The sequence below is a fragment of the Macaca nemestrina genome, chromosome 2 (genome assembly GCF_043159975.1).
Source record: "Macaca nemestrina isolate mMacNem1 chromosome 2, mMacNem.hap1, whole genome shotgun sequence".
NCBI lineage: Eukaryota > Metazoa > Chordata > Mammalia > Primates > Cercopithecidae > Macaca > Macaca nemestrina.
The window spans coordinates 156,135,501-156,145,629 of record NC_092126.1 but is presented as its reverse complement, the minus strand read 5'-3'; the positions used below and the strand labels follow the sequence as shown (position 1 = coordinate 156,145,629).

At 41.0% G+C, this 10,129-nt stretch overlaps 1 long non-coding RNA gene across 1 annotated transcript; it reads left to right on the top strand.

Moving 5' to 3' along the window:
- The first annotated feature begins 5,729 nt into the window (after positions 1 to 5,729).
- Positions 5,730 to 9,250, top strand: LOC105477805 (uncharacterized). The gene is made up of 3 exons (XR_984946.2): positions 5,730 to 5,881; positions 8,077 to 8,279; positions 8,955 to 9,250. It is a non-coding gene; the product is annotated as an uncharacterized lncRNA (long non-coding RNA).
- Positions 9,251 to 10,129: the final 879 nt, after the last annotated feature.

Below are 10,129 nucleotides of genomic sequence, written 5' to 3'. Positions count from 1 at the left end.
GCTCTGTTGCCTAGGCTGGATAGCAGTGGCATGATCATGGCTCACTGCAGCCTCAAACTCTTGGGCTCAAATGATCCTCTTGTCTTAGCCTTCCGAGTAGCTAGGACCACAGGCATGTACCACTGTGCCAACTAATTTCTTTTTTTTTTTTTTTTTTGGTAGAGACAGGGTGTCACTACGTTGCCCAGGCTGGTCTTGAACTCCTGGACTCAAGCGATCCTCCCACCTTAGCCTCCTAAAGCCCTGGGATTACAAGCATGAGCCATCCCAAATGTTTTTATTCGTTGTATTTTCATTATCATTCAGTTAAAAGCATTTTCTAATGTCTCTTGTGATTTCTTTTTAAACCCATATATTAGGTAGATTAATTTCTGAACAGTTTATCTGATAATCTTTTTGTCGCTGACTTCCCTCTTGGTTCCCATGTGGTTAAGAAACACACTCCTTTTGATTTTAAACCTTTGACATTTATCCAAAATTATTTATGGTCCAAAATACGACCTATTCTGGTGATGTTTCATATCCATTTGAAAAGAATATATATTCTGCAGTTGTTGGGTATAATATTCTCAAATTTTGACCAATTAGGTCAAATTGGTTTATAGTGTGGTTCAAGTCTTATGTATCTTCATCCATTTTTTGTCTGCTTATTATTCTATCAGTTATTGAAAGAGAAATGATATAACGTGAATTTGACAATTTTTTTTTACCTTAGTTCTATAAATTACCGACGCATACAGGGTGAATACACTTTAGGGCAGTTAACACTTCCTGAAGAATTAACCCTTTATCATTAGGATGAAAAGTACATCCTTATCTCTGGAAATATTAATGTAGGTCATCAACTATATCAGTATAGCAATGATATTAATATAGCTGCATCTGCTTTCTTATACTATTTCTTTTTCTATTATTTTACTTTTAACCTTTCTGTATCCTTATATTTAAAGATAGTCTCTTGTAAACATTATAGGGTCAAGTTTTCTTTTTTTCTGTCCAAACAAAGAAGTTCTCTTGTTTCATTGGTGGATTTATTCCATTTACTTTTTGAACTACTCATATGGTTGTGTGTAAGTTTGCCATCTTTTTATTTTGTTTCCATTTGTCCCTTCTCATCCATTATTTCTCCTTTCCAGACTTCTGAATTAATCAAGCATTTTTATTATTCCTTTTTATCTTTTCCATTCAATTAGTAATAACTCTTTATTTCATACCTAATTGTTGCTCTAGGGATTATAATATGCCTCCTTAACTTATACTCTACCTTGAGTTGATACACAACTTCATGTACAATGCTAGAAACTTACAACAGTTTAATTTCTTTTAACCACTCACTCCCCTTTAGGTTACCTATTATATATTTTACCTCTACTTATTACATAAATCTGCCCATACTCTGTTATTATTTATTTCAAGCAGTCAGTAGGCTCTAAAATGTATTTTTTGAACTGTTCTTTTCTATTTATCTAACCATTTCTGTTTCTAGTGGCCTTCATTCCTTCTGGAAGATATGAGCTTCCAACTGGGATTTTTTATCCTCACCCTTGTCTTAGTTCGGGTTACTATAACAGAATACAATAGTCTGGGGGGCTTAAACAATAGAAATTTATTTTCTCACAGTTCTGGAGGTTGGACGTCCAAGGTCAGGGTGCCAGCCACACCGAGTCTTTGGTGAGGGCTCTCTTCCAGGTTATGTCCTCCCTCACACAGCCTTCCCTTGTGCATGTACACGAAGAGATCTCATGTCTCTTCCTTTTTCTATAAGGGCATTAACTCCACCTCTGAATATGATCCAAATGAGGATTAGGGTTCAACATACGAATTTGGGAGACACAAATATTCAATCTATAATGACCCCGAAGAACTTCCTTTAATATTTCCTAGGCTGGAGTGCAATGGCACAATCTCAGCTCACTGCAACTTCCACCTTCCAGATTCAAGCAATTCTCCTGCCTCAGTCTCCTGAGTAGCTGGGATTACAGGCACATGCTACCATACCTGGCTAATTTTTGTATTTTTAGTAGAGACAGGGTTTCACCATGTTGGCCAGGCTGGTCTTGAACCCCTGACCTCAGGTGATCCACGGCCTCGGCTTCCCAAAGTGCTGGCATTACAGGAGTGAGCCACTGCACCCGGCTGAAATTCTTTTTCCTTTCCATGCTTTACTTAGGTAATTTCTACAACCTGTTTTGTGTTTACTTATTCTTTCATTTATTGTGTCTGGCCTGCCATTAAGCCCTTCTGATGAGTTCATCATTTCAGATATTTTTCTGTTCCATAATTTCTAATTGGTTCTTTTGTGGAGTTTCCATTTCTCTGCTAAAATTTTCCATTATTTCATCAACTTTTTCCACTAAGTTATTTAACACAGCAGTCCTCAACCTTTTTGGCACAATTTTTCCACTGATGAGGGTGAGGGGTGGAGATGGTTTTGGGATGTTTCAGGCACATTACATTTATTGTGCACTTTATTTATATTATTATTACATTGTAATATACAATGAAATAATTAGACAACTCACCATAATGAAGAATCAGTGGGAGCCCTGAGCTTGTTTTCCTGCAACTAGATAGTCCAATCTGGGGGTGATGGGAGAAGAGACACCCGAAGTGTGTTGCTTATATCCAGTCTATTCTCATTTTGTCCAGTATCTCATTTTGGTTTCTGTCACTGCAGAAAACTCTGCTTCACAAAGAGAGGATGCTGGAAATGGAAGCAGACTTTTCAGTGCTTTTGACAATCTCAGGATACTCTGCCTTGACCTTAATCCAGAACGTATGCAGATTTGAAGTTGTTTCAAACGTGTTAAGGCCACCAGATGCAGCTGTACATCTAAAGTACATTGACTCACTTGCCAACCACCAGATGCAACTTAATTGTCACTTGTCACTCACTGATAGGGTTTTGATACTAGTCTGCAAGCAATGGATTTATTGTGGTCTTATGGTCTCTGTGCAGTGAAAACTGTCTGCTGATATTAATCTGTATTTGCAGCCACTCCCTAGTACTAACATTACTGCCTGGGCTCCACCTCAGATCATCAGGCATTAGACTCTCATAAGGAGTGTGCAACCTAGATCCCTCCCATGCACAGTTCACAATAGGGTTCATGCTCCTATGAGAATCTAATGCCGCTGCTGATCTGACAGGAGGTGGAACTCAGGAAGGAATGTGAGTGAGGGGGAGCAGATGTAAATACAGAGCTCACTTGCCCGCTACTCACCTCCTGCTGTGTGGCGTGTTACCTAACAGGCCATGGACTAGTACTGGTTTGTGGCCCAAGGGTTGGGGACCTATGCTTTAACATATTTATAACAATTATTTAAAGACTATTCTCTGCTAATTCCAACATCTGATTCCTCTGTGAGTCTGTCTCTTCTGACCATTTTTCCTCCTTTTGATAAAGGATCACATTTTTTTTTCCTTCTTCACACATAGAACTGATTTTTCAGCATATGCCAGACATTGTGTGACTCCTAGAAACTCTGACTTTTGCTACCTTTCTCTAAAGCGGGCTAAGTTTTGTTCAGGGAGGCTGGGGAATCCCTTCAATTTTGCTGAGACTGGGCTTCTCTTTACATCTATTTCAATGTCTCCCTTAGTCATCAGGCACAGCCCTTACTTCTATGGCATGGTTCTTACTCTTAATGAAATGACCTTTCTGGGGTTTTAATGAAATGCCAGAGATGCCCACCAAGGTTTATGACTTGACTGGCTGAAATTCTTCAACAATGAGTTATCGCTGAAATCTCTGATCAACTCTCTGTTCCTAGGAGCTATTCTCCATTAGGCATCATAGTGTCTTGCCCCAGACATGTTCAGTTTAAGATTTAGCCAAGGACCTGAAGGGAGGCCTTATATAACGTTAAAGAACAATCTCTCAGCCGCTGTCTCTCATCTGGTACCCTGACACACAAATTGCCACTGTCACAGAAGCCACAAGCAATATTCCCTGATTCCCTGCCCAGCTTCCTTTCCCTGCTGCTCTCTTTGCTTGACTAAATTTTCCCCCACTGTGGTTTGGAAATGAACTTCAAGCAGAAAGCCAGGATAAATATCAAGTGCCTCCCTTGGTTCAAGGCGGCTCAAGGCTTTAAGCCACTGTCCAAGGCCTGAAAACCATTGTTTCATATATTTTCTGCATTTGTTATAGTCTCATGATAGGACGGTTAAGTCTAATGCTACTCCATCACAACCGAACTGGAAGTCTTTGAATTAGTGAATATCCACATAAACAAGAGGATGATTCAAAGTTACCTAATGCAATGGAATATTAAAAACTCAATTATTGCCTGTCTCCCTCTGAGCCTACCCTGTAGCTGAGTTGGTCCCCAGCACAGGCCTCTGTTTCCTCCTCTTTCCCTGTGACAGGTCTTACAGCCTGTCACATTTAAGCTGACATTCTATTCATTTACCCTATTCTTCTCATTCTGAACCCTTCCTCAGACACAGGAGTTACAAAATTGCCATTATTGGAAGGAAAGCATAATTCAACAAAAAAGCTCAAAGGATCTCAAAAATACAATAGATTATATAATAAAAAAGGACAATGGCTTTTAAACATACGAATGTATTCTACTACAGACCAAATACAGGAGAAATTAGAGACCTTTGAATAGCTGTTGGCTTGTATTGCATTTTAAAAAGACAGAAGATCTTGAGAATACGCCCTAATGGAGGAATAGCAATGACAACTCAAAACAGACAGCTTTTTTTACATATATTAGTCTCTTGCATTTGAAATGGTAATGAGTGATATCCGCCCCACACCGCGCCCCCACAATCCCAGCTGAGGCTAAAAATAAAAATAAGAAGGCATGCTCCAGGTGGGCAGTCAGGAGGATCCCAGCAATATTCTGGGCACTTGCTGTAGCTGCCAAGAATAGGATTCAAGATTTATCACAAATAATCTATGAAATGGAAAGAAACACAAAGATAATAAATATTAACAATCTATTATATGCAATACTGGGCACACTACAGATGCATATATATATATATATATATATTTTTTTTTTTTTTTTTTTTGAGACAGGGTCTCACTCTGTTGCCCAGGCTAGAGTGCAGTGGTGGAGGTTCACTGCAACCTCTGCTTCCCTGGTTCAAGTGATTCTCCTGCCTCAGCCTCCCGAGTAGCTGGGCTCACAGGCAGACACCACCACACCCAGCTGATTTTTGTATTTTTAGTAGAAGTGGGGTTTCACCATGTTGGCCTGGCTGGTCTCAAACTCCTGACCTCAAATGATCCACTCACCTCGGCCTTCCGAAATGCTGAGATTTCAGGCATGAGCCACTGTGCCCAGCCACTTTAAAATATTTTTGACTACATGTATATAACCTAAGTCTTTAAGAGTTCATCATAACAGACTTCCATTTGTAAAACATGCTTAGATTCTACCCTGAGTCCCTTTATTGATTCGAGGTCTTATCAAGTCACCATGTTTATTAGTTTTGAAAATGTGTTTAACATGGAAAACACTGCTGCATCTCGCCACTGCATTTTATCTTCACATCTGGCTTGGGGACCATCAGCTTACCAAGTCCACTCACGCCCGCTAATGTTTCCAAAAGCTTTATTTTGGAAATTTGGTGCACTTTGGCTTTGAAACATGTGTATAGATGATTTTTAACATAAGAAGCCCTGCATTCATTGTTATTTTTAAATAAATGTATGCAACTGTTAAATTTTGTGTTTCTTGGGTTTTGTTTTCCACAGCTGACTGGGCACATTCCCAGTGAGAAAATAAGGTCAGCAAAACAGCTGCAATAGTGGAAAAGGGACCAGTGGCCATGAGAGAGAACCAATGAAAGAGCATCTGCTAATGTATTAATGTGATGTCGTAGAACAACTAATCATCTTAAAGATTATAAAATGCCAAGGTATGAGGCTTCCAGAAGATACCTCTTAAAGGCCTGGCAAATTATAAATATATTGACAACACTTCATAGATAGATTGACACATATAAACGTATCATATGAAAGATAACATTTATCTTAAATTAGGCATGGTTCTAAGTCTAATGAATATTCAGATGGCAGAGCTGGAAGAAATTGAACATTTTTCTTCCTGGAAAGCAGTAAACTTTGTTCTAATCTCAGTCATCCTTCTATCTAGCTGTGCAACACTATTTAAACAACCAGAGCCTCGGTTTCTTTATTTGAAACCAAACAATTCTTCAGAATTTTATTATTTTATCCTCCTTCTTCCCCTCCCCAGTAGGATGGAATTCTCTGAAAACTTAATGTATCTGCTTCAGATACTTCTGTTCTTTTAGCTAAGTGCCAAGGATTGCGATGGAAGAATGGTAAGAAATATTTTTTCCATGGTAAGGGTGATGTTTAGAGCATAGAAAACAGCATATGGATTACTCGGCATCCTGGCTATACTCTTATTGTCAAGCCTAACCTTTTAAATTGTTTTAAACCAGATGCTCTGAGGCTAGTCACTTGATGAATTAACTCATAAATGACTACATGTCAGTTTGGATGTCCCTATATGGGCCCTGGCACAGGCTAGTGTTGCCATGGCTGTTCTCTAAATGAACATATAGATTTTACTTATTTATTTATTGAGATAAGGTCTCACTTTGTTGCCCAGGTTGGAGTGCAGTGGCATGATCTCAGCTCACTGCAGCCTCGAACTCCAGGTACAAACAATCCTCTCACCTCCGTCTCTCAAGTAACTGGGACTACAGGTGTGCACCACCACACCTGGCTAATTTTGTTGTATCTTTTGTAGAGATGGCATTTCACCATGTTGCCCAGGCTGGTTTTGAACTCCTGAACTCAAGCGATCCTCCTGCCTCGACCCTCCCAAAGTGCTGGGATTACAGGCATGAGCCACCATGCCCAGCCCGTATAGATTTATGTTAAATAATTAATTAGCATATTTCTTAAAAGGCTGAAATCATCAAAACAATTTGCTAAAATTTATAGACTTACAATTATTTTCACTTAAACAACTTATCATATGTCCCTAAGGCTCTTTCATCTTTACGCACCTCTAAACACACAGCATGCCTGGATTCATCAGATACACAGTCACACACGTTCATGATCTATTGTTTCTCATACAGTGTACACTTTTCCCTTACGACTATATGATCTTTATTTATAATGCCTACAAAATAGTGAAATTGATATAACAATTTTTGTCAACTTTATCTGTGTTAGACAGAAACATGTAAATTAAGGTCTATTATTGGTGTGTTTTTGTTCATTTCTTCTTACATTTCTTTCTTTTGTTTTTGTTGAGATGGAATCTCGCTCTGTCACCCAGGCTGAAGTGCAATGGCCTCATTTTGGCTCACTGTAACCTCGACCTCCCAGGTTCAAATGATTCTCCTGCCTCAGCCTCCCGAGCAGCTGGGACTACAGGAGTGCACCACCACACCCGGCTAATTTTTGTATTTTTAGTAGAGACAGGGTTTTGCCATGTTGGCCAGGTTGGTCTCAAACTCCATTGTTATTTAGGCAATAACACTGTTTTTGCGTAATGGGATCTTTTCATTCTTCAGTGTTCTTAAATTTGGACAATATGATTTGTCAGCTTTACAGACAAGGTAGTGCACAAGCTTGTTCTGCTCTCTACCTGATTTAGACATTGCCATGGCACATATAACACTGGCATCCTGCATCATTTAGCTTTCTCTGTTTAACAAAACACCCCTAAATTTAGTGGCTTAAAACAATGAAGTCATCATTTCCCACAGTTTTGTGGGTTGGCTCAGTGGCTCTTCACATCATTAGTTCGGGAGGCGGCAGTGTGGCTGGTCTTGAGGGGCCTGACTGCCAGGTCTGGCTTGATGTCAGCTGAGGCCACAGCCATATGTCTGTAATCAAGCAGGAGGCCAGCCTGGGCTTGTTCACATGGGCACAGGAGGGCTTGCAGCAGCATGGAGGGGTGAGCCCCAACACACAAGCGCTGCTCAAGTCTCCACCTGCATTCATCTACTGTTGTTCCAGTGACCAGACAAGGGCCAAGTCCAGAGTCATGTGGGAACAAGGCCATTTCACAAAGAGTCTGCGCCACTCTATGCCATTCATCTGTTCCCTTTCTTTGTTTTTGCCTTAGGTCTGTTGTCAAATGTATTCAGCATCTAATCCTTTTCTGAGGTTTCCCCTGTCATCTCCCGGCTGGTTGGAGTTCATCCTCATGATAACAGGGACTGGGTGGAAATGTCGTCTTCTAATTTGCATAAAAGCACTGCATGTGCTAGCTGCAGCCCTGACCTTCAGCTATACTGTAGACAGCCTTGAAAGTGCCTTTGCAGAATTGTAAGTATTGAGAGAAATCTAACATGATGGACTCCATTTTGATTCTAACCTCACAGGTTAAATTGTTTTTTGCTTATTCTAGCCAGAGGCCAAAATAACCATAAGAGGAATTTAGTTAAAGTTTGAGGCAAGGAAAACTGACCACCTCCTTGTTCAGAGACTGAAGTTGCATTAATAAGATAAGATTAGAATTATGGCAGGTGCTTGAGCTTTGCTAAAGAATAGGCATAAACAATGACCTGCCATTGCTTAGTGTGTTTTCTACAAGTTGCTTATTGCCCCAGCATCATGTAACCAAGGGTTACATGATTTAAAAGTTTCCCAAATACTCCTACACTATTGTGAAACCTAAATAACTAGTCTTTGAGATATTTTTTAGATTTAGCATTTCAACAGACCAACAGATGCCACCTGGTCCTAAGATCCACTCCCCAACTCCCAGGAACTGACTCAGCTACTAAAAGACAGTTTTAGACACACCTATTATTTTGTCCCCACCCATACAATTGTTCCAGTTCCCCAGCCCCATCTGCCAAAGTACCCTTAAAAAACCCTAGCCTCCGAATTCTCTGGGGGACAGGCTTAAGAAGTTTCTCCTGTTCTCCATGCTTGGCTGGCCCTGCAATTATTAAACTCTTTCTTTGCTGCAACACCTGCTGTTCTCATTTTTTGCAGGGCAGTGGGCAACAGGCAAGAAGAACCCATCAGCTTGTGACAGCCTGAGTCTACAAAGAAGGAGGATGTGGCTGGAATGCACAGGCTGGGAGATCAGCCTGCTCACCTGACCACACTTCAATCCCTGGTGTATTAGTCAAGGTTCTCCAGGAAGTGGGGGTTGCAGTGAGTCAAGATCATGCCACTGCATTCCAAGCTGGGTGACAGAGTGAGACTGCCTAAAAACAAAAAAGTTCTCCAGGGAAACAGAACCAACAGGAGATATAGAGTTATAGACGGATAAAGAGAGGGAGAGACTAAGACAGGAAAGATAGGAAGATGCAGCTCTCTAGGAGAATTATTATGGGAATTGTCTCATATGATTACGGAGGCCAAGAAGCCCTTCCATCACCTGCTGTCTGCAGCTGGAGAACCAAGAAATCTGTTGGTAAAATTCAGTCCCAGCCCCGAAGTCCTGAGAATGAGGTGGGCAGATGGTAGAACTCCTGGTCAAGTCCACAGCCCTGAGAACCAGGTGCTCTGATGTCCAAGGCAGGAGAAGATGGATGTCCCAGCTCAAGAAGAAGTGAATCTCCCCTTCCTCTGCCTTTTTGTCCTATCACACCTTCGATGGATTAGGTAATGTCCAATTTGGGGAGTGTAGACATTCTTTACTCGGTCTACCATTTCAAATGCTAACCTTTTCCGGAAACACTCTTACATGCACATCCAGGAGTCATGTTTTACCAACCATCTGGGCATTCCTTAGCCCAGTCGAGTTGACACACAGATGAACAATCACATCTGGGCTGCTGTTTTTTATTCCAAGTCAGCAGCCAGCCCTCAGTTCTCACTGGATCCAGAAAGAACTTCCTCATATCCAAGAGCCAATGCTGAGTTCTCAGACACTTTGGGTGGAATTTACAACCCTGAAGAGATGGCGGCATCGTGGTTCCATAGTTCCTGGAAGGGGCATATCACACAGTTTGGCAGACTGGATTACTGGCTCCCAGGCTGTGGGAGGAGACATCCACAGGCTTTGCCATGTAGCTTTCACCCGCAGGGGCGAGGTATACTTCCCCATCCTTGCTGTGCTTTGGCCAATGAGATGTCAGCAGAGGAGATGCAAGCAGAAGCTTGAAAGTACTTGCCTGGCTGAGCTTACCATCTTTGCCTCTATCATTCCCATCAGAGCA